This window comes from Manacus candei, unplaced genomic scaffold, assembly GCF_025592945.1.
Source record: "Manacus candei isolate 608988 ecotype Guabito, Panama unplaced genomic scaffold, ASM2559294v1 h1tg000082l, whole genome shotgun sequence".
Lineage (NCBI taxonomy): Eukaryota > Metazoa > Chordata > Aves > Passeriformes > Pipridae > Manacus > Manacus candei.
The window spans coordinates 1037390-1062879 of NW_026138130.1; the positions used below are offsets into that span (position 1 = coordinate 1037390).

The 25490-nt window shown below is 36.4% G+C and overlaps 1 protein-coding gene and 1 long non-coding RNA gene across 8 annotated transcripts in view; both read left to right on the forward strand.

Moving 5' to 3' along the window:
• The window catches only part of ERC2 (ELKS/RAB6-interacting/CAST family member 2), a 425018-nt gene that overhangs the window by 61507 nt on the left and 338021 nt on the right, over positions 1-25490 (forward strand). The window lies entirely within an intron of this gene.
• Positions 13740-14944, forward strand: LOC127481841 (uncharacterized). Its single transcript, XR_007908344.1, has 3 exons — positions 13740-13784; positions 14021-14108; positions 14284-14944. It is a non-coding gene; the product is annotated as an uncharacterized LOC127481841 (long non-coding RNA).

Genomic DNA, 25490 nt, shown 5'->3' on the forward strand with positions numbered 1-25490 from the left:
TGTGTTTGAAGGTCTTAGGAATGGCAAATGTGAGGCTTATTATCCAGGAGGAGGAGACTAAAGCTGAAGTTGGAATCCTGCTCTTTTACAGGAAGAGCAAAGAATGTCAGTGTCAGTAAGGTTCATTAAAATGTTGGGAAATAAGCTATGCAAAAAATAGGGTTAGATTTCTTTCCATGTATCAAGGAATTTAAAACCTGGGCAGTAAACTTCCACAAGGAGAGCTGAACTTAGTTCCCGATTCACAAAGCAAGAGAGAACAAATAGAACTCTACACAGCAAAAAGTGTGAGCGTGTGTTTCTGCTCCAGTTTTGGAGATGCAACCTCTTGGGGAGAGAATATTAAACTCTTTTTCATTGTTTCTGGGAACTTCTGCCCAGTTTGCTCTCAGTTTTCCGTCACTGAGTTAGACTGAATCCTATGTCTGTGACTAACTAACTTCGCTCAAATATTTATCAAACCCCAAAATGATTAGCATTTGCCTCGATAAGGAAATAATGTGTCCTGTAAGGAATGAAATGGTCTTTGCAAATAGACTTAAGAAAAAGGACATTCTTGGTCTGGTAGTCTCCCAGTAAGTATGTTGGTGGTTGAAAATCTGCCTTGAAGCCATAATGACATACCACGGCATTCTTCATGTTCAGAATTAAATAATCACGGAGATCACTAAATACACATTCCTGTCAGAAAACACAAGATGGCTGCCTTAAAGTTCTTAAATTGGTTATCACATGTCTCTTCTAGAATTTTAAATAAACATTTGTTTCTCTATAACTTTGGGAGAACTGTAGGTAATATGGGGATTTTATCATGTGGAAATCTAGCACAGATGTTTGGTATTACTTTTTTTTAAACATAGTGACCACACATTATTTACCCTAAGTACCATTAAGTATTTTTTTATTATTGCTATTAAAAACTTGCCTTAGGCGAAGTCCCACTAAATCTCTAGTGAAGTCAAATGTTAAAATTCCAGCAAGTATTTTATTATATATACATACACGTATATTACACATGCCCTCTCTGTACAACATGCAATTTCACTAAAACAAATTCTGAGATCATATAGGATTTTATATACACATTTTAACTCTTATCTTGCATGTATTCTTAAAATAATGTTGTTGCCCATGGTTTAAAGCTACAGCTTTTTTATATTTAGTAGAAAGAAGAACAACACAGCTTCTTTATTATAATTTAAAATGTGCTTCTAAACTTTCAAGGGTTTTTTAAAACTTTGCTCTATCTTTGAACTCAGCTTGGTCAAATAATGAAGGCTGCTGATAGGATTTGAACTGCCATCATGAATTAGTTATTGCATGTTTTTAAAGTTATTAATGGAGCAAAGTTCCTTCTTCCACTGTGAATAGAACAGATGCCTTGCAGACTTTTGGTGTTTACTGTAAATGTCTTACACTGGAGCCAGTAGTAATTTACTAAGGAAATGCTTTATCGACACCAAACGTTTCTTCCCTGAAGTTGGTTATACAGATTAACAACCATTCTGGACTGAACCTTTTTATTAGGTTCATTAGTGCCTCTTTCCTTTTATTTCTCCTGGCTCAACTCAAAATATCAATCTTATCAGTTGCTATAAAGACAGTTGCTTTCTAGCAAAATATCAATAGTATTATGTGTTTTTAAGGTGACCCCTAAAGTATACAGAAGGACTTTGCAGTGTTGGCAGTCACTGCAGACATGAGAAAGTAGACAATCTGATTATGCTCTAGGGAACAGTTGTTACTTCTAACACAGCCCACTCAGATTTTGCTGTGCCCCATGATACTCTTGCCAGGACACTTGATTGCAATAGATTTTATAAGTCTATGAAGGATTAGAAAACTTTGTGCATTTAGAAATCAGTTTCTTTACAAACAGGATTGACCTCCATGACAATATCACCCGTAGTTTGGAGTCTGGAGTATGACAAAGCTGTCAGTTTGAAACAGACACCTCTCCTAGTAGCAACTAAAGGAATTATTTTAGGAAGAGGGAGAAAAATCCGTTTCAGGAGTAAGCTGGATTTTCTGTACCTTTCCATGTGTGCAGGTGATAAATGTTGATCCTGCCAGCATTCCTGGAAAGTGCATCCTTTAGAAGGCACTCCGGGGAATGTCTTGAATCGCTGTAAACGAATATTGTCCCCAGATGTGAAAACACTGTCTTTGCAGGGCTCCTTGCTCAGTTCACACATTTACTACTTTTTGGCCGCATGTAAAGATTTTACAGACAAGCCAGTAATGAAACAGAGAAAAATGATCAGTTATCTATGGTAGGTTTTATTTTCTTTCCTCTGCTCTGTTCTGTAAACATGCTACTACTCATCTCTGTGCCAATAACTTCATTATTCTATAATGGAACTAATTTTTTCTAGCTCCATCTTGTCCTATGAATGACAATAGTGTAAGTATGTGACTCATAGCTCTGACACGTTGGTGCATTTTCACAGAAAGGGGCAGAGCTGAATTTCCAGGGAAGGGGAGAGGTGGTTACCCTTGAATTCCAATGTATACTTCTCTGATTTAGACTCTCTCCCAAGTGGAAGATGTACCCAGAGAGTAGTTAAGCCATGGGAATAGATTGCCCACAATTGTTGAGGAACCCTCTTGAGCCAAAGGGATACAAGATACAGATCTTAAATCCCACAGAATTTATGCTCATAGTGCAGTTTATTATGCTTAAAAGCACTTTTGAAAGTAATTTGGTCATATTATGTGTTATCTTCAAAATTTATTTTAGAATTATTTTCTTTCAGTAATTCTGTTCCCATTAGGCAGTCCATGACTAAGACTTCTTAGAACAGTAATTAGAAAAAGAAAAGACTTGTCAGGTGCTGTAAACTGGCATCTCTTATACTTATTGCCTCCTGTATCATCTCACAAGAAAACCTCAGAACTCAGAGCGAAATGAAGATTTTGTAAAATTAATGATAGCCACTCACAGGGAACATTGAGTCCAACCCTCAGCCCTGCACAGGACCAGCCCCAAGGGTCACACCCTGTGCCTGAGAGGATCATCCAGATGCTCCTTGAGCTCTGGCAGCCTCGGTGCTGTGCCCACTGCCCTGGGGAATCAGAAGATTATTAGCCCCATTTTTTGTCTGCTAAACCTTTTCCTTGTACAAATCTCAAGACCGTGAGTTTTGCCTTTGTATATGCTGGCCTATTTTAGCAGTAAAAGTGGAAGTGTTATATAGGCAGTAGAATATAGCTAATAATGTAAACTCTTTCTGAAGTTTCACCTGAAACTCAGTTTGATGAAGGGAAAATGTAATGTTAAATTAAACCATTTAGTGAACAGATGTGAAATTTTTGTTAAAACAAAATTGACCCCTTTCTTCAGAAAGAGCAGCATATAACCTTTGATCTGAGGGAACTGGAATTTAGGTAGTCACTAATTAGCTGATCAATTTTATAGGTAACTTTTTTTTTGTTGACAACTTGAGTCTGATATTCCAACATGATTATAGGGCATTGATGTAATTATCAATATGTTTATTTCCAAATACAAATTTGATAATGGCTGTAAGTGTATCTCATCTCACGATATAGATTTAGTTAAAATATTTAGCACAAAATGTGCCCTGGGAGGCATATCCACCAAAAATGTGGATGTGTTTAAAAGAACTGAGGACAAAATTCTGTTTGTTTTTGTTTGAGTTTTTTTTTTGTTTTGTTTTTTTTTTTTCTTTCCCCCGGAGTCAAATGAGGTCAGTGGGATTGAGTGATTTAAGGTGAATAGGATTAGATTTGAAAAAATAAATGAATCCAGACTTGGTTACTGCTCGGCTACACTGTTGGAAGGAACCAGTTCACTGCAGCTTTTCTGTAGATGGAGCCAACATCTTCACCTGCTTGGCTTATCTCCATTTAGCAACACATGTCATCACATCCTTACGTAAAAGCGTTTTGGTGGCTCTTCAGATTATCTTCCTTGTCCCTGAAATGTAAACATTCCATCATGGCTGGGCTTTGTGAACGAAGATTTGGGATATAAACATTTACAAAACAAACAAACAAAACAATGCAGATGTTTTAGAGCTGTTTCTGTACAGTGACTGTATTTAGAATAGTTACTGGTTCTGTGTGGTTTTGTGACTGTCATTTCTAAGATTAAGGACAGTATTAATATAGGCAGCATATTTATATAATGGGGACTACCTACTGTTAGACATCTGTGGGGTTTGGGCCCTTGCTTAGTCCTTTCACTTTCATACAGAAGAGATGAGTTATATTCCTGCTGGACTTTTAATAACACTTCATAGTACTTGTTGAAGGAAATGGATATATAGAAATGATATGTGACCCAGGGAAGTGGGAATCAGACATGTTTCCCTAATCACTGAAAGAGAAGTTCATATGCAACACCCTATTATAGACTGTATAGAATGATCAATTTTTTGGGGTGTAGAAAGATAAAACTGTAGTGTTTCCTACTCTGCAGGCTCGGGATTTGTAAGGGGCATGTTCTTTATTGCTCTGCTTTTCACACAATTCACTTGAATATATAGTCTTTTAAAGTACACAGTTTGTGTTCTCTCCTAAGACCCTGTGATACTGGAACATTTGGTACATAGTCCAAGTTCCACTGATATAATTAACAAAAAAGAGAAGTAATGTAATAACTGACATGGAGAAAAATGCTTTATCAGCTAATGGCTATATTTGGTAATTGCAAACAGATTCTTGGTGGTGTGCCACTGACTTCTGGCTACTGTATCCTCCATTCACAAACTTCTTATGCTACCATTGCTCTGCTATGTTGTCTGACTCTTAATTCACTTCAAACATGTATTTCTTATGAAAGAGTTCCAAATGGAGCTAGTAAAGGGACATTTACTGAAGGCAATGTGATTCACATGCCATTCTCCTTAAAATCTGCATTTGCAGAATGCATTATTTTAATCTGCTAATAGATAATTAACAGCTCAATGGATATTTCTTTAGTTGCACTGCTTTAATTGGCTTTGGCTCTTGAAATATTTTTTTTTCCCTGAGTATGTTTATTTACAAAAATATTTGGATCTTTGATTTCAGATTTATAACAATGAATATATCTAAAATATGTTTTCTTTAGCTCATTATTTGACTCAAAAATAAACATCAGAAAAAATATTCCATTAATGCATGATCTTTAGAAGGAGAACTTGAGTAATTTCTCAGTTCATGGTATCTTCTCAGCAAGTTCCTGAAAATACTCAGTTAATTAAATTTCTGCTTTTTCATGATCAGCTGAAGTTTCACAAGGTTTATCAGCTGAAGCAGTGGTCCTCAGATGCTGAGCAAGAAATAGTATGTTGATTACTAGGTATCTGAAAGTATGGGGAAAAATATGTGGCCCTAAATACTTCCTAAAAATCAGCCGGTATGTAACTTGATCCATTCGCATCCTTCACGTAAAGCACGTGGGTTGTTTTGAGCGCTAGATGGCCCTGTTGAACGAGGATTGCTTTTCAGCCTTGTTTTCGCAGATGATCGTGCCCTATTTGTTGTTTTTCATCGTTCATTTGACACCAGTAGAATTTAAAGTCGATGCAAAGGCAATTTCTCATAGATTTTGTAGTAATCTGTAGTCTGAATGCAGTTCAGAGTAGTTACATCTAAGGATCAAGGCAAGGAGACTAGAAAGGATGCTGCAGCTTCCCACAGAGAATGTGGGTTCAGAAATGCAGCCTAAAGGTATTAGTGGAATTTGGTCCCAGTGTGTTAGTCAAGATCTGTACTTTAATTTACAAAAGTGAAAGAACCAACTAAGATGCCATTTTCCTCTTTTGAATGGTTGGAGTTTCACTTTATCTGCTTTCACACCACACACCTCTGCACTGACACGGTGGGACTGGGAGGTGGATGGTGGAGGGTATGTCCAGTCATGCTGATGTGCCCTGCTGCATAATATGTAGCTTAATCAGAAGGTTTTTTTGTTTCTGTATTGGCATGGTGATGTATAACCATGTGGAGAAGACAAAGACAGCACATCTGTAGCTGCCTTCACATCACATAGTTTCTGATGCATTTTGGACATGAAAGCCAGCATCTCACAGCCTGAGGCACCTGTGACACACCCCCATGGCTCCAGCATTCCTTGTTTCAGAAATTTGGTGAAGAAACCACTGTTCAACAGGGTAAAGATTTTAGTGAGAAAACATTGTTCTTCTACATCTTAAGACCTGTGGGCAATGCCACTGTTAGTGATTTTTTTTCTGTCCTGAGTGTGAGCAATTAAGCTTTTTTCTATTTACATTTTCTTAAGTGATTGTGGAAGTGTCAGATAGGTGAGAACACCCAATACAGTGCCTGCTCAGTTGTTGCTTTTGTTGTCTGTCATTTATTAAACATCTGTTTTGATGAAGAATTACAGCATCCTTAGGGAATTGCTGTACTGATAATTCCCTAAGATGTAGCTTTTATTTTTTTTTTTTTTTTTCTGGCCTCACCTAGATGATGCCTGTGCAGGTTTTTGTAGCTTGAACAAACAACATAATTGTGAACAAACGTGTGTTGGAGAATTTTTCTGATTTTGTAGTGCAATTGCCACAAACAAATTTATCCCATTGTAGAGCATTCTAACAAAGCAAGTGGAATCTATATCCTGTTTAAAAGTGTACCTTCCTAGCACAGGAGGAAGGATTTTTATTGCAGATGATTGTTATCCCAATAAAAAGTTGCTCTGTTTCAGAGCATTGATGGACTGAACACCTGCGTGTTTCAGAGTCAGAACAATAAGTTTGCTCTCAACTATTCCTGACCTGCTTGGAGAGAGTAATTTTCAGCTCTCAACTTGAAAATGGCATATTTTCACATAGGAGTACATCTGGCAGAAAAAAGATTTTCTGCTGATAACAAATCTCAGAAACCATTATCAAAATAATGTTACCTTTCAGCCTTTCAACAGTATTGTGAGTGTTTGCAGAGGTCTTGGCAGTGCTCACATCCCATCTGCATCGTTAAGGCACAAGATGATTGGCCAGAAAAAGGAAATCTTACCGAGAGATTAGGAACAGATAAGCACAGTCCCTCAAGAAAAAAAAGAAAATGTTCATTTTAACACCAACTCAGATGATAGAATTTATCAAAACAATAGTGGACTTCAGGATGGTAAGACAGAGCTTGTGGAAGGATTCCAAATCAGGGCTACTTTGATCATTTGGTTCCGCTGTGCCCTTCAGCAGGAGGGGTTTTTCATCTCTGTCACATGGATCTGGAAGCCTGGTGCCACATGCAAACTTGTTCTTTATTATCTTTTTCTTTTTTTTTTTTCTGAATGACTTTCATTCCAGTAAAGTGTAAAAGGTACTGGTTTAAATATTCAGAAAACTTGGGTGTTTTTTATGTGATGGCAAAAATAGAGTTAAAAACTTTTGTCAGAAGTTTCTCTGCTTTTATTCCTTGTGAAACAAAGCTGAGTATTCCCAGTGTATGACTCTGTGGTGGTTGAGCTTCACAGGAATCTTTCATGCAGTTTAACATTGTGGAGCTTTAAGTAATGTCAAATGTATTTGAGTATTTCCTGCAATCCCTTCCTGCTAGAATCTTTGTGGAGCATGACAGTGATAAACTCCATAAATCAGGAGCAGTGTAGGCTGTGCAATTGCAAATGCCAGTGAGCAGGGTTTGGAACTGGTGTGCACATCATCATGGGATATTTGTGAAACGCTTACCAGTTATTTACAAAATGCTGACAGTCTTGGCAGAAACTCTCCAGGGAAGAGCAGCAGAAGAGCTGACAATATATTTAGTTTGCCAGCTGTGGGGTTTATCCGTCTGTGGATTCCTTGCAAACAAGAAAATCAAAGAGTTCTTGGGTTTACGGCTTATCAGAGATCTCTAAGGGACGGTTTTCTGAGTCAGTGTTCAGGTTAACTAATACCTGCATTCCTCCCATTGCAGTTATTGTGGCCAAAGCAGCAGTTCAGGGAACATCTCCTGCATTGCCATGTCCTTTGGATTTCCACAGCACTTTCAACTGGCTGTAGAGGTCATGTTCAATGATCTCTTAAATCAGCTTGCTTGTCTCTGCAGGAGAGGTCCATTAGACACCTGTCTTCCTACTTCGTGGGTAGTAGCATGCTTTTTGGATAGATATTTACTATAGAAAAGTCAAATTTAGGCAACTTAGAGCACAAAAGAATTTACAAAGAAAGCTTGCTATGTCAGATTGAAAAAGGTTTTGTACATGATTTGAATAATTGCATTTGCCATTATGACAGCTAAATTTATTTGACTGTATTCCCTCCAGGTCAAAATTATTTATTGTAAACTTGGCAGTCATTAGTGTTTCTGGTCTTACACAGACTGCTGTAGCTTGAGGTTGCAGTGACTCACAGATTTATGAAAGACCTGCAAGAATTCTTTATCCACAGGAACATCCTCCCCTCCTTTTTCAGAGCTAAGTTAAATATTCCAGATCTAATGTACTGAAGTTCTTTGTCTCCCATCCCTTATCCATTTCACTTTGAAAGTGGAATTACTTTAGCAATAACAATATCAGGCAGTATCAGGGTGAAAGAATTGAGACTTTTCTGTGAGACTCTTTTGCCCCAGTTTGGTGCTCTACTGTGTATCATCATGAGGTGATCATGATGAAGCCATACTCTAAATTTTTGCCCAAGCTAAGTTTCAGAATTCCACACTTAATCAGGTTATATACTAACCTGTATTTCTTTGGAGACATATTGGAATAATGAAAAAACTATGTGGCACTTTTTTAGAAGAGGCTTTTATTTGACAGTTTGAAGCCCTCCTTCACCAACCTGTTAGTCCTCAGGACAGACTTAAAAATTTTACTGTCTCTGAATTAATTTCTGTGAATTATCTGCCTCTGAACATATTCACAGCTTTTCTTTCCAAAAATGTTACATCCTGCTTGAGATTCACTGGGGAGGAAACACTCACAAGGACAAGTAGCTGGAAAAAGTAAAGATTAGCAACCTGTCTGTCCTCTGGATTTCTCTGAGATGTTTTTTTACCCTTTATATATTCTACTTCCCACCCTGCTCCACTCTCATCTATACTCAGAAAGATGGGCAGTAGTTCTTGCCTTGTTCTTCCACCTTTAATACTGTGAGTGTAGCAAGGATGCATGTGCAGAGTAAGTAGCAGCTGTTAAACCTCTGCTACAGGTATATAAAGCACGTGAGCAACTTTGTGTGGCTGTCTGGCTACACAGCTCAGACTTCAGTTGTTTCCCAACCTCCAATCCAAAAAGCAATTACTTGGCAATGACAGCTACATAGCTGTATAAATACCCATGCTTCTGTCATGTGCTTTTTCCAAATGCAAGAGTAACTTATCTTTAGTGACACAATAAAATTTATAGAAATGTCAGGAAGAAGAAAATGGTGTGTTTTCTGGGTGTAGGAATATAATTCTCCATAGGGCCTATTTTGTATTTAGAAGTAAAATTTAACTGTCTGTATTTTGCACTAGTTTTCTTTTGTGTGCCTTCAGAGCTCTAGATGTCTAAGTTATACCTTCCAGCCTTAAGATTTGAAGCGCTATACATCCTGATTCTGCATGTAAAAATAAACCTAAATTAAAAAGTTGTCATTTACTGTGAAGGAGAGCCAATACATATATAGAGCATATTGAAACTGTGTGGATTCTCTTAGAGAATGCCTGGCAGCTGTGGAGATATGCTTCAGAAAATATTTTTCCTAATGTTTTATTGACTGAACAATCAATCAAAGTTTGCTAACAAAAGGAAATATCCTTAAAAGTTTTCTTTATATTCTCAGTTGTATTAAACCAGTGTTATTAAAAAAATGGATTTATGCACTCCAGCACCTGAACAAAATAATCTGTATTGGGATTGTTCAGTGTGATGACAGAACTGGAAATCGTTATTAACAGTGGCAGATATTAAGTATGAGACACTTTGTATTTCTCCTTGCTTGCAAGTTCCTGAAGGACACAAGACTTTAGATGTTGTCACATTCAGAGACAGAGTCTCACCTAACCTGGAAAACAGTGAGAGAAAAAATAGACCTGTAAAGAGCAGAGTTCTTTGGGATTTTCAGGAACTGGTTTGAAATTTCTCGAAAAGGAACCGAGTTAATGTTTGATCATGAGGGAAGGAGTGAAAATAATGAGGCATTGTTAATTTTTCATAATTGCCAAAGCTACAGGTGATAACTAGAGGCAGTTGCTTTGTCTTGAAAACACCCTTCAAAAGCCTTTAGCTATCTTTGTACCATAACAGGCAAGCAGAAATATAGTGTGCTGATATATAAATCTGTTGATCTTGTCTAATTTAATATATTGAGACATCAAGTCTATCTGTTGTAGGTTTTTTTGGTTTGGTTTTTTTTTTTTGTTTCTTTGTTTGTTTGGGGTTAAATGAGCAAGTAATTTCTTTGACTTTTTTGTGAAAGAAGGTCTGTCCAGCATGTTTTAAGTGTTAAGATAAAATAGCACTGGATTAAAGGATGGTCTTAAACTCTGTTTTTTGTAGCACATGAGGTTTTGTTACAGTATAGGCTATGATTTATTTATTTTATTTTATTTTTTAGTGGACCAAATGTTCATGTACTATTGTTTAATAGTGAGACAAAAGATAAATATAGAGGAAAGGCAAAAATATCAGAAGGTAACTGAGAAAAGTCTTATTTATACTGCAGCTTGGTGAGTGGCATGTGAAAAATACAAGTTCTTCTGACTTTTGGACTGCGTGGACATTATCATAGTAGGGAAGCATAAGAAGAATACCTTTGGAGCTAAGTAGTTAATACTGAGGATATTTTGGGGATTTATGCTGGATTTTTTTTTCATCTCTGCTTTTTCTCCTTCCAAGATAGTGGAAAGTTGTTTTTGTGCTTTTACTCAAACATTTACTGTGTGCTAGATAGTGAAGGAAAATACGATTTGACAAGAACTTAGATGTGAAAGTACTCACTAAATGTGAAATTTCTGCTAAAAAGCTTTAAAGGATTTTCAGTTGTGTTTGTAATTTAATTAGAGAAATTTTCTATCAATTGTAGAATATGTCAAGTTGGAAGGGACCCATAAGCATCAAGACTAACTCCTTGCTTTTTGCAGCTCTACCTAACACTAAGCATAACATATTACTGAGTGTTGTCTGGATTCTCCCTGATCTCTGGCAGGGTTGGTGCTGTGCCCACTCCCCTGGGGGCCCTGTTGCAGTGCCCCACCACCCTATCAGTGAAGAACTCAGAAATTATAAAGCATAAAGTCTGGTTGTCTGTAGAACCTCTGCTGTTTTTGTCTTTACAGAATATATGCTGTGTCTCCACAAGATTCATAATGTAAAATATTTTGCTTTAGAGAGAGAAATACAAAGATCAAAACTATTGAAGTTATGGTCTGTAATATGTTTAAGGCATATTGTGCTGGAGATAATACAGTGGTTTTACAGAACTATTTCTGTAGTCCATTAGGCTGTACTATTGCTCTTTCATAATTCCTATTACTACAATGCTTTGTTTAGTTCATGAACACCATGTTTAGTCAATAAACAAACATTCAGAGCATGTGGAAAGTTCATTTTCTAGAGGTTTTGGAAAAATCTAATTATATGAGATAATGTAGTGTTATGGTAATGCAAAAGCTAAAGTATAAAATACGTTTACTTGTAACCTGAGCACTGCCCAGACTGCTTTCTGTTAAACGTTTTCTGTTGGAAATTACTGGCATTAAAATCTCAACAGTGTTTTCTGATGAAGGAAAACCCTTTGGATGATGCTGTTCTTGTTATGATTTTACATAATGTCTTGAAAAATTTAATTTCATAACTTAGAATATTGAAGATTCTTTGTTTTCATGTAATATTACCAGTGAAGTGGTCTGAGAAGTAGAAGAGAGATGTACTTGTTCCAGATTTTGCTTGGCTTCTTTGAATAGGCTCTGCTGGTATTCTGGGATATTTGGAATTTAATGGTGTATGATCTTTAATTTCCTTATAGTTGGTCTTGCAGGAAACAAAGTAAAATTTGAGAAATTAATTTTAGAAGATAAAGACAGCGCAAGATGTGTTCAGGGCCTGGACCTTTGAAGCCCAGTGAGCTTTATATGTATTAATGCAAAAGTGCAGCATTTATGCTTAGATAATGTGCAAAACCAGCTGCAAAAACTGAGGGGAGAGTTGTCTGTGCCACTGGATTTTTAGTCCTCAGAGCTCTATTAAAATGGTAAATACTTTTTAAATAGCAGCTTGGGATTTTCCAGAGTGACTGGGCTGAAAACTCACCGGCTTTCCAACAGTTTGACAGAAGTTCTGCATTCAGGGAAATGTTGTGTTTCCCAGAGGAATGTTTGAAGATTTTCAGTCTTAGCAAAGGTCACATGCCTTTTAGTGCTTGAGAATGGAAGGAGCAGGCATGACACACTCTGAACATCTTTATTAAAATGAGTTCCAAGAGGAAGACTAAGAGTGTTCTGTAATTCAGATATACTTTCATTTTGAGTAAGACACTTTGTATCTTAGTGCTGACAGTATTAGAGGCACTCCTGAACACATGCAGAAAGGAAGTGATAAACACTTGCAGTTCCTTCCACTGTTGCAAGGAAGTTTTCATGTAAATGTTTTATTCTGAGTATGTGTGAGAGACTGAAATTTAATTGCAACTAAACCTGTGAGAGACTTACTTTATAAATATCCCACTTGCCAGCCATGAGAGTATTCAGATCATTTAGTTCAGATTTGAGTTCCTCAGGTTCTGAAGGGTCACAGGTCTTTGTGACCTGTAGGAGAAGCCCATGAGGTTATTTGTATAAGTTGTGTTATCTGGAAAATAATTTGCCTACTCTTTCCATTTACTGCTGCTGTGTCTGAGTTGTTCTTCCTCTGTTGTTTAGGCCTGACACTGAGGCAGTGTCTCTTCTCACTCAAGCTTGAAAGTTCTGGTCTACTGTCACCTCAATCCATATTTAATGACCTTACAGAGTTAATCTAATATTAGGAGTACAGAGCTTGCTTTTTCTTTAGCTGGTATCTGTAGATAAAGTAAACTTTTACAATTTAGATGGGTACAGGTAAATAATGATTAACAACCAATTACGGATATAAACATCTATATTTAGGTGTTGGTAATTGAGCATAACCATGCTGATGTTCATTTAAACCCTGTGCCTAGAACATTTGGTGTGCAGCTATTGGAAACATATATAACTAAGTATCAGGAAAAAACCTACCTCATGAGTAAGGCTAGAGAATGTTCAGTAATTTCAGGTAAAAATAATTCATGTGAATTGTAATTATTGAAAGGAAAAAAAACAAACTCAGCAGTTAACACCCTCATCCCCTGAAATTCAGAGGCAATGCATAAGCAAAACCCAAAAGTGTTAAACCTTATCTTTAATTCTAACTTTTAAAGTATTTTTTTACTGTGAGTAAATCATTACAAACTAATTAACAACCAGATAAGCTATGATAATTGACTTGAATTTCCAAGAACTGTTTCTGTTGTAACAGCAATTTTGTAACATTGATACTGCTCAAAAAAATAGGAGATAAAGATATTGAGAATCAATTCTCCTTCCTATAGACAGGAAAGAGAAAGAATGTTAAGGGAAGTTTTGAGCCACGTTCAGTTCTGTTTCCTGAGCCAGAGAACCCTCATTGACTTGATCATTTCTCATCTTGTGAAACAATCACTGATTAATTTAAAGAACCCCATAAAATGGTACTTATTCTGTATATAGGGATTGTTCTGTATGCATACATCTGCAGATGGGGAGATCATCAGGGTGTAGCAGAAGAACTAAAGGGGGGCCTTCAGGTTGGCCCATTTCTTCCGGTGAACCACAGAAGTCCTACAAGCCTTTCTGTGGTAAGTTTGCTGTAGTGAATGAATCATTTGTCAGTCACATTCGTATTTATGTTTGTGATCACAGAGCTAACAATTTGTGCATGTATCTGGGAACATTTTGTTTTTCTAATTTTTCAATTAAATTTACTTTATCATTGTATTTTAATTTCTCTGTTTATCTTTTGTTTTAAGGGGTTGGATAATGATATCAGCTACAAATCAATTTAGGGTTCTTTTTCCCTTTTCCTGTCTTGCAGATACTAAACATCTACTAGGAAATGCATTGCATAGAAGGTTCAGAAAAAGAAATGGATGATCCCAGCTGGAAAGACTAAATTGAGGCAGGTAATGATGCAGTTCCTTGGCTTGTAATTCTGCCCATTTAATATGAGGACTTTATAGTAGCTGCTTCTTAGAATGCTTCATGATATGTATGAATGAAGTAATCACAATCATTTTACCCAGTTGCTCTGTAAAAAAAATATAAATTAAACCACCATTGTACTGTTCTTTCTCTTAGATCATCACCCCATGATGAGATCATCCAGTGTGCCGCCGTTCTGCTCTTAGAGAACATGAACTGTAGGAGGATCAGAAGAAGCCTGCAGAAAGAAGGATTACACTGCACTCGTTTTTTTCCTATAAAAATGTTTCCTCATGTTGTAAACTGTTCTAAAGAAAATGCTGTCATCCAAAAGTGCAATAAGATGAAGAGCTTACAATAAAAGTATATAAAACGTAGTTATTTTTAAGTATGTTTTTATTACAAGTGCAAAGAAACTTTGGTGTTATGTTTTTCATAGAAAGATACACTTCCAAAACTTACAGAGATATGGGGTGGGGAGGACTTGAGCAGTGAGAGAGACAAGTGCTAGTAGGAGATCTAACTTATAATGATGTTTTATTGTTGGCGTGTTTGCTACTAAATGAAAATGTTACATCCATTTCCTTTTTATTACCTCCAAATATAGTAAGATCCTTATAGTATGTTTTTTCATTCTGTTTTGCTTAACAGGTCTGTGTATGATTTAGTCTGCAGTGACTTTGCTGCAGAGTGATGTCATTAACTAGTATTGCACTTCTGCTGATGTAAATAAGGAAAGAGTCAAACCATTGGTTCAGAGAGACCTACTGACCACAGAAGTTCAGCCTTGAAATTCAGTCTTCTGAATAAAAGCCCACAGCAATATCCAGAGAGAAAAGAAAATGAGTAATGCATGTAAAGGGAGCTTTTAGCATGCTGAGGTACTGACTGTGGACCTGTCACTGAGGAGATTTCTGTTAGGTAGGAGTTGATGCCAAGGATTTCTGACATTTGTGGGATAAGTCCATCAATTGGCAGGATATGTGAAGAAGTGATTTTGAAAATGGAGGCTATGTGGTAAGACATAGGGGTCTAGAAAATCTGCTAGATTCTACTGTGAGAGTCCATAGAGAGCTGTAAATAACTAGATAGTATTTAACCAAGAAGCAGTGGAGTAAGTAAACTATGAAATAAATTGTTTCTGTAACATGTTAACAGAGTTATGTAGTTGGCAAGGTTCCACGAGGTAATTTTTTATATTCTCTAGGTTTCAGTTCTTACTCTACACAGTTTTTGTTGTCTTTGTACAGTTAGCCTACATCTTATAGCTTTTAACCCTTAAACTATTTATAACTCTTTGTTTTGAATTATCTTATGCCAAAATGTCTTTATGTCCAAGCTTTGTTATCTGATGTCAGCAGAGCTTGGCTAATCTGCTATATTTCAATGAAGGAAAATCTGTCAATTCATAGAATTGCATGGTCACTTACTAGATTTTTTTTTTTTGCCATTTAGTGACAATATTGTACATTCTGTACTCACCAAGAGCTTCTAAATATAGATTAAGCAGCTAATTAAAAATATGGAACATATGTGAATGTTGTTTATACCTAGACTGAAGATTTGGCATGTTCAGTGAGTACTATGCACTTACACCAGCAATAGATTTAGGCTCCCTAGTGATCTACAGATGACCTAGACCAAATTCCCCATGGGTTTGGGAAGGCATAGAAGGTAAACTACCATATTTGAAAGAATTGTTAGCACTGAACTCGTCTAAGCCTATAGAAACTTAGGAGATATGAAATAAATGTGAAATGTAACATCCCAGGCAGTATTAAGGTGAAGAAAGGTTGTAAGAAATGAACCTGAGGATAACTGACTCCATTAGGCTGCTGTGTTTGCTTTGTGGTGTGAAGGTAGCATGGAAAAGAATAGTCAGTGTGAGTTATGGAATCCCTAAAGAGGAGTGTCAGCATTAACAGGTGCCTAACTCCTAACAGAGAAGTATCAGAAAAAGAGTGGATGATGGATGGATAAAGCATAAGCATATTCAAGTGGGAGGTGAGACCTCAATGCAGCCTCAGTGTGTAGAAATTTTCTGTTACCTTGATAATCAATGAGTTATTATTGTTAATGTTGTAATAGCTGGGCTTAAGACAAAATGATGAAATAAAATAATTTCATTCTCTAAAATATAGTGGTCTTTAAAGTGGTGACTTGGCAGTGAGTAATGTAAAGGAACTACTGAGTGAAATTTTGTTTCGTCTCTGTTGTCCTTTTTGCTTGATTAGCACTTTTTGCTCAGCTATTTCAAATAGCTTTACAAATATGTCATTAACCTGTCTGTGAGATGTGTTATATTTTGAAAGTAATTTGTAACAAAAAGGCAGAAAAAGGGGGGTTCTCCTTTGTTATCAAGCATATCATAGTCTGTGTGTAAGCACACAGACTAAAGTTTTCTCTGTTTTCTATTTGAGTTTTAGGTCGTAGAATATTATCAAAGAATCATATATGCTTATCTACAAATTTTTATTATGCAAATTTTATCAACAGTGTAGGCTGTGAAGTGTTAATGCATTTATTAAGTGCTAAATAGAGATCAGAAATTTTTCAGATTTGCTTTTCTTGTTATGACTAAGGATTCTTAGCAACATATTGTGTTTTCCCAAGAGAATTGCTCTTTTGAAGTGAAACTCTACAAATCAAATCTCCATAGTAACACTGTGGATTCTTCTGCCAACCTGTGCTGTTGCAAATTTCCTTGTCAAACCGAAGGTAGTTTCACAGTTATACAAAACTAGTATTTTTCATGTAATTAGACTGTAGAAATAAGACCAACAGTTTTATTGATCATTTTGCTTATAGCACCATGTATTTTATCCTTTCTCATTTACACTGCAGGTATTTTACAGTTTTGGCTCATTTGTGGGGGGTAAAAAATGTTCTGAAGCAGAATTTTAGCTATGAGTTGTACTATATAACATGTGCTTAGTGTAAGACAAACATTGAACAAACAGCTCATTGACTGAGACAACTTTAACAAGATTCTCTTAGCATGTTGAGAATTCTGTTTCTACTCTACAAATCTCTGTGCACTAATGAGATAACTGACATCTACCTGTCATGGCAATCACAAACAAAATGACCTAATTGAATCAAAATGGCATAAAAATACTTGCTTCAGCTCAGAAATATTTTCATAAAAATTAGTTAGAAGTGTTTATCTAACTCATATAAATAAAAAACTTGAATCAGCTATCATGTAAAGGTGTATATTGCAATTAATAATGATTCTGTGGCTAAGTTATTTTGGTGTTGGCCAGCAGTCCTAAAATGACTTGCTTACTTTCTCAGTTCACAATGAATCTCAGTTTTGTGGTAAGGGGAAGCCATCTAGGGCATCCTTTTCACTGTCATAGAGACCTTTAGAGGAGGTGCTGCTCTCTGTACCCATGAGTGAGAGCAGGAATGGAATAACCTACACAGATGTTGCAGAGTGATTTAGTGTAGCACAGCTTAGCCTCCCGTGGTGCCAGACTTCCCTGAGTCCGGTGGGAAGCAGTGCCGTGCATCCACTGTGCTGCTCAGAGGCTGTTGAAGCTGAGGGGAAGCACTGTGTGTGCTTTTCTCATAGCAGAAGGAGGCAGCATTGTGGATTCTAAAAACTGTGGCTTCTGATTTCTGCTGTCAAATCAGGTGTCCCTAATGTCCATAAATTGTCTTTTACTGTCCCGAGAAGGAAACGATACTTGAGTGGGACTGACTGGGTTGATGATGTAGCTCCGTATGAAACGCTGGATGTGTGTGCCAACCTGCCTTCACACCTTAAAATGAGAAGTAGATTTAATGGATGATCAAAATGCTGTTGCAGTGACTCAGTGACAGGATGTACCAGGTATGGGTACATCCTTAGGTGTGGGAAATGTCTGTATTTTTACTCATAAAATGGATGTGCCTTTCGTCATGTGGTTAGTGATGAGCTGCAGGTTTCTGAGGGGAGTGGTAGTGCTGTGCAGACCGGCACAACTGTCCAGTAGGCACAAAGGAAGAGTAAATTGTTCTGGTTTCCTACATATAGTGGGAAGTTTACCCCTTTTGATGATTAAAAGAGCTCATTTTGTGGAATAACAACTGGGGCTGTGATGTCTGTACTTAACAGTGCCTGAAACGTATACAGGTATACAAACGTCCATGTAGATGTCTATTTAATAATGCTTGTGATCAATATCTGTAAATCCTGCAAGGGGGAAGATATGTACTGTGAGTGTGTAATAAACTGTGGGGAAAATGACTTCAGATTATTAAATCATGTTGTAACTGGATCTAGTCAATGTTAAGTGGTGACTCTGTATTTGGAAAGCATTTTTGTCTTGATTTGTAGAAAGATCTTATTGAACTGGACTGGAAGTCCAAAGGAAAAACGTCTAAGCTGAGTCTTTTCCAGGCTGTAACCCATCTGCTTTTTACATATTCTTCAGTTCATCTGAGGGACAGAGATCTCATGAATATACATATGCAGCCAACTGATTAGCAGAAACAAATCTGTAAGGAACAGAGCAGTTAATAGTATAGAGGCACAAACTATGATCAGGACTTTACTGGTGTGTAAACGTAATTGTTACTTCTTTCCACTAGTTTGCATTTAAGAAGAGTCATCAGCTAATTTTATCATACTTTTCTGAGTCCACAGACAACGTTTTGAAGAAGTTATTGAACAAAATATGTCCTAATAATGTTTTTACATAAGAGTTCTTGTACCTAGATGGTGGTGCTGTTCTTGCAGTCATTTTGACATCTTTGATTTGATCTTTCACATCGGAATCTTACATGTTTCACTCTAAGATTGTACTATACTTGAAAAGTCTACTTTCAGACCAATCAATTTATTTCTGACCTGATTCTTTTAAAGCTAATTGTAGTAAACTCCATTGTTACAGTTCTTTACTTTGTAGCCAAATACTTTGCATATTAGGAAGTCGGATATTTGAGCATAAAGCATTGCAGTAGCAAGAGTAGTAAAAAATGTTACTTTTTGCCAATTTTTCTCCAAGAAGACTTTTTTTTAAGGTGGTTGTAAGAAGAGGTATAGTTTAATGGACATGAGGGTTGAATTAAACCACAGAATTCTGGACTGGACATAAGCATTACATTGCTCTATGTTCCACATAAAAGAGAAAATGAGGTCTTTTGAGGAAGTGTAGGATGGGTAAGAGAAGAAGAGAGCATTAAACTTTCTTCTTCATAAAGATTTCCTAAAACAAAGTGTTACTCTGAGAAGCCTTCAGCTGATTCTGCCACTATTTTGAAACAAAGATTACATAAAGTGTTTAAAATAGCAGTAATTCCAAGTTTTTGAGTTTGGAAACATAGATGTAGAAATCAGGTAATATACAGTGTGTAATTTTTCTCTCAGTATATTAAAGCACTTTTATTTGTTGAAACTGTACCTGCTGTATTCAGGCCTTCTGCAAATCTGGCTCCAAAAGTTACCAAAACAAAACAAACACTATACTGACACTGAGGTAAGTTTAGTGCCTGGAAATGTGAAAAATGGGAAGCGTGGGTAATTGTGGTTTGTCATTGCTATGCCTTCTCTTTCTAACATGGTGGGATTTTTTTAAATCGTGTGGTAATGTCTCCTGTACAGAATTAAGTATCCTACGTCATCACATAGTTTTTCTCCATTTGTCTGTTTTAAAGTCTTATTCTGTGTGAACATCATCACATGGATTCCCAGAGTTTGGAAAATTCTCCTTTAGGGTCTTTTTTTAATCACAACAGATAATAGCAGTAATTTCAGTGGAGATTCTTTTGATTTATGTCTCTAGAGAAAACTAAGCATTTAGATATTTATGATATCTGTTCTTTCAGGCTTTATTTTAAGTACTGATGCACAGGGAAGTAGTTTGTAAACTGGGCCTTAGCCCCTGGGCTATAGGTATTCATGTCAGCATATAAACACAGAAGAGCTCACAGCTGTGTGAGGAAGTGGTGTCTTGCTCCTTATATTGCCCTGACATAAATTATTTAATTCCTTTTTCTGATTTTCCCTTTTTTTAAGAAAAAAAAAATCTATGATGGGAAGTGGTGTTGTTCTGAAGAGACTATCAGACATTTCTCACTCTGTCATAATTTTGATACAGATAAGGATCTGTAGCATCTTTTATGCAGCGAGAAAACGTTTTCTTTTTTTCTGATCGTATTTTCAGCTAGGGAGTGTGTTTTTGTTCTGATAAAAAGGGAAGAGGAAATATGAACAGATGGATTCAAGTTACCAAGCAACACATTGTTTCCCAGGCAATGGAAAAAGAACTGGAGCAGGTGCTAAGTGGATATTCTCCCTCTTGGTGTTTTTCTTTTTTTTTTTTTCTAACTTTAAAAAATTATTGTGAGCTGATGTATGAGCTTCAGTTTAACAGGCTCTTGACAAACTTTGTAGAATGATAAATATTCAGCTGGCTGATGACAACTACCTGTGCAGGTGGTTTACTGTGTGACTTGAATGGTTCTTTTCTGTAGCTGTGGCAGCACGTGGTGTAGCAGCAAGGCGGTTGTGGATGTTGGTGTTGTTTGCCTCACTCCAATATTCTCATACACAATCAACTCTATTTTTCTGGTTTTAATATATTCCTGTAATGATGGGTTCGGGCTCTTCTGCAGAATATGAGTTTCAGAGCGAAATGAGTGTTCTGCATTCTCAGATGTTTAGACATTACTCCTTACCTCTTTCCTACTGAGAAAGACTGACGTGGTTGGCATTCTCAACTGACAGGCAGAGCTGTGTTGAATTGGTGGATGCTCTGAATTTCAGTTTCTGGCAGATCCAAAAATAGAATTTTTTTTTTTACGAGGTCAGTGCAAAATAATTTTTCCTTTTTTTTTTTTTTTTGTTTGTTTGTTTTCTTTTAGTGGGGTTCTTTTGGCAAGCATAAAATTCAGCTTTAGGTTAAAGAGCATTTTACTTTAAATTTAACAGTTGCATTCTAATTGTTTGTTTTGAATAAGATCAAAGTCAATGGAAAATAAAAGCTATTTCAAATATTGTTTTCCCAAACATTTAAGGTAAGAGGGAAAGATTCTGAAGATAGCTGTTTCAATGCTTCTTACGAGTTCTTTCTTAAAAAAACCCAAACCAAAATGCCTACCTGTCAAAGCACACCCAACACCCAAACTGTGTGAAAAATTGTCCATGTCTTATGTTTGCATTTAAAAAAACCCCACTATTAAAAGCCTAAGGAACTTACGCATTCAAAGTCTTATTAACTCTTATGTTTTTTGGCTTTGCTGATTAAGGCCTGATGTTTGAATATTAAATAGCCTAAACCAGCAGTAATTTTAAATGCATATAAGTAAAACCCACCCATATTTAGAAAAGCACTTCCTGGTGAATTAGAGAACTGAAAATCAAAACCATAAATTATTTTAGCTAGTGATTTCACTGAGTCCATGTGAAGAGAAAAGACACCATAAGGCATACAAAAAAAGATAGGCTAGAAAGGTAATAAGAAAGTGGTGTATCTGTTGATAGCAAGTATGGATATTAGTAGATACATCTATGATACTATGCTTTTCAAAGTTAAAAAAGTCCTGTGCTAATCAGTTTGAAGTATTACTGCAATGTGGGGATGTGCATCACATAGGGAATGTTTTGTGCAGTGATTGATACTTTATATTTTGAGTTGATGCAAGGATTGATGCTTTATCAATGCTAAGTTTATAATAGGGATTTCTACAAAAAAAGTGAACAGCATGTTTGAAGTTCTGTGTATATTAACACCAACTAATGCATTCTGTAGTAAACTTAGGAGATCTGTCCAGCAAGTGTGTGAAATGTGTAGTACTTCTGGCTCGGATTTGTCGAGTGTGACTCTGGTTTTGGCAGTGCTTTTTTTCTTCCATTTAGGAATGAAACTCTTAATTTAAGAGTTTAAATTGTTTTTTCATCTGCATTCAGGCTGAAGAGGAGCACCGGTGCAGACTAGGAATTACAAAAAATAGCTCTGGGTGTGTGCGTAGGTTGGGAAGTGGGGAGGGCACTAAGCAGGATATCACCCTTTGTCTTTTTGCTTTTCTAGAACAGAACTCTTCTGTTTCAGCTAGTTTAAGGGAAGTAGCTGGAGGTTAATTACATGAATATGGGAAGAGCTACTGGAAAACTGTTTTCCTCTACTTAGGTGAACTGACCTATAGAACTACCACAAGCACTATATGTTGACACTGCTGGAAACATCCTGTCTCACAGTACTGTACAAATTTAAATGTTTTTTTGGCTTTTTTTTATTATTTATGAAGAGTGGAGCTGGCCACAGCAGCATCTCTTGTGTGTTCTGGATCTTAGGATCATATTTGGGAATCTTTGCTGTGACTTTACCCTCTTAAGCTTTGCCTGTATGCTTTTGATGGCAGGAGCTAGGGAAGTCTATTCTTAGTTACACCCTAAGGTGGAATTCCATTATTACTCCATGGTTAGTGCTACACTCACTGTAAAACTGATGTGATATTACTTTCTTTTTCAACCTTACCAAAAATTTCTTTGTCTGTTCAGGCTTCTAAATGGGAAGGAAGGAGTGGAAATAAATCACGGGTTTGTTGGATAAGGGTTTTTTAAACACTATGGATTGCACTAAAGATTTGCTATAATAAGGATTTTATGTTATAAGAATTTGAAGATGTGATTTTTATAAAACAGTCTTCTAAAATAAAAAATGCCGCACTCAGAAACAAAAGCCCAAAAATCTTGGTTTATACCTCCTGACAATGTTTCATTCATGTGTCTTACTGCAAATTAAGTGACTCCTTTTAGTGCAGCTGGGTTATTAATAAATGTCTATTTAAACATTTAGTTTTAAAAAAATTGGCATGCTTTTCCATGAAGTTTTAAAGCTTCATGTGCACTGCAAAGTTTTTTAGCCAGGATGTTTCCAGAGTATATATGCTTTGCAGAAGGGTAAGCAGCAATTGGAACTTCTATTTTCTGATCCTAATCAACTCCCCTTGAAAGCAAATATATTGGTTCCTTTACTTGCATGCACTCAGGGGGTTTGTTATGGGTTCTTAAATAAAATTAGGATGGTGAAAAGGAGAAAACTAAAGTTTCTTTTTCTGACGATGTGTGAGGCAGTGACTTTTCCCTTTTCCTAATTTTGGAGAGGTAATTTTGGTAAGAGGAAAAGAGATCAATGATACCGGGCAAAAAAAAGAAACGGTCCTCTAGACATTTTGTTCCTTCTAAAAAGAAAGGAAATAAATTTTCAAGAATTCTGGTGAAAGTGGACTTTCAGTAGCTCCTTTCAGGAAACATTCTGTGTGCTTTCAATTACAAACTAAATTGTCCCACATGCATTTCAAGCTCCATATACAAATCGCCTTTTCACTTGAAACTTTTTCTTTGTGGTCTCTTGCCAGAGGACACTTCCAGTATGACAACACACGTGGTTGCTTAAGGTGTTTTTGACATACAAGTCAAAGAAAAGCTGAGTTTCTTAATGCTCAGATTATTTTTCCTTATAGTCTGTCTTTAGGCATGTTGGTGAAACGTGTTGTAAGACCTTCTTACATGCATGAATTCGGGAATAAATGGAAGTGCGATCATTGTAAAGGAATTTTTTGGCTAGTGATTCAATGGGGTGGCTTTAATATGTGTAAAAACTCCTGCTTTCTCCTTCCTACCCTTTTTTACACCTCCAAGTTTTTTAATGTAGGCCAGGAGCAGTGTCAGAGTCATTGTTCAACAGTAACACTGAGGCCAGTGAGATTATTGCTGGACTTGTCCACAGGGATGGACTGTTGATCTTTCTTTCATAGTTTGGTTGTGGTGCCTAGTTCACACAGCTCCTTCTGTATTCATCAAAACTCATATTTGCCTGTTTATTTAAAATAGTAATAAATGGAGAGAGAATTAGGCATGTGTCTGAGTATTTTGCTTAACTGTGAGAACTTTAAATACACTTAATTTACAGAGGAATTCTCTGTAGTGCAGAGCTTGTGTAGCTGTCAGCTCTTTATAATTTTTCATTTCGTGTCCTTGTATCCACATTTTCGTTTCTTCAAACTGTAAAATTCCCTGGGTTTTGACAAAATTTCTTTAACAGGTTCTCATGGAATTCAAATACCTGTGGTAATGAGTTTTTAAAAGACAATCAATGGCAAGATGATTTTTTGAATTCTTTCCAGTAACAGGGCTTCTTTTTCCTACACACTGGAGCCAGACATAGAAATTTTGTGTTATCAGTTTATGGTTTCCAGAAAGATAAAGGGTTTGATCAGGATTTCTTAAATCTCCTTTCATCTAAATTACTATGAGACTGTTTTGGCTGGGGGTAGATGTGAATAGTTAGAAAACAGAAAAAAGCGGATTAATTCCTATATGTTACATTTTTCTAGTATTCTGGCTAAATAGAATTTGATCAGTCTTTTTGATATTTTTGGCTAAAGAAACACTACTGTTTAGACACTTTAGGTAAGTGGCTGTGCTTTTACTTAAATGGTTGATTGAAATATTAATATACTGCTGATTTAAATTTTAAAGTTCAGACGAGCTGATCGTGTAGAAGCAATCCCAAGGCTTTCTTTTCCAGGAGAATGGAACTGGTCTGCTTTGAGGTGTTTGAGAGAACCAGCAGCTCCTATGCCATTGCTTACTGTGATTTACAGACTTGAACATTTTGCCTGTGAATGCCGAAATCTACGTTTTCTGATCCAATGGTTTCTCATGTCCATTTTTAGGTTCCCTTAGGTGGAGTTGCTGTCATCTTTAGTTGTATAGTTCCTACCATCTTCAATCATTTATCTTTTCTTCTTCCAGTGGTTATTTGATTCTAATGGTTGTGTTCATATTATGTCTTTATTTTTTAGAAATCTTGAGTTTTGTGTTAATTTTAAAAAGTCTTCTAGTTTATGGTTTCATTTTCCTTCTTCTTTTTAATCAGGAGAAACTTATCAGCTGAAATGCACACACTCATACCCTCTCTAAATTGCCTATTTTTCTGAAATAGTCCTTTTCTTTTTAGCACTTTGTGCCCTGCTATTTTAGGCAGTTTTATGTAAAGGTAGTATCTTGAACTACGTCAGCTGCATTGTTATAGCCTTTTATTTTAGCCCAGTCTCATCTAACCAGAACAACACATATCACTGATGTCTTAAGAATCTTAATGAAATACATCAGAAACAGAGTAAAAGGAGTATCAGCTTGCAGCACCCTGACTTTCCTGCAGCCAGGTGGTGAAGTGTCTTTTAATAAAGCTGGGATAAAAACACAGTTTTATTTGGGTAATTAGTATTAGGTTCAGATTAGGCTATATAGTTCAGATTTTCAATGATGCCCAAACCTTACATTTTATCAGTTTCTGAACAACAAAACAGAACATCTCTTCCACCAGTATTTTAGGATTATACAATGTTAACTGTCACCTTTTGTTTGT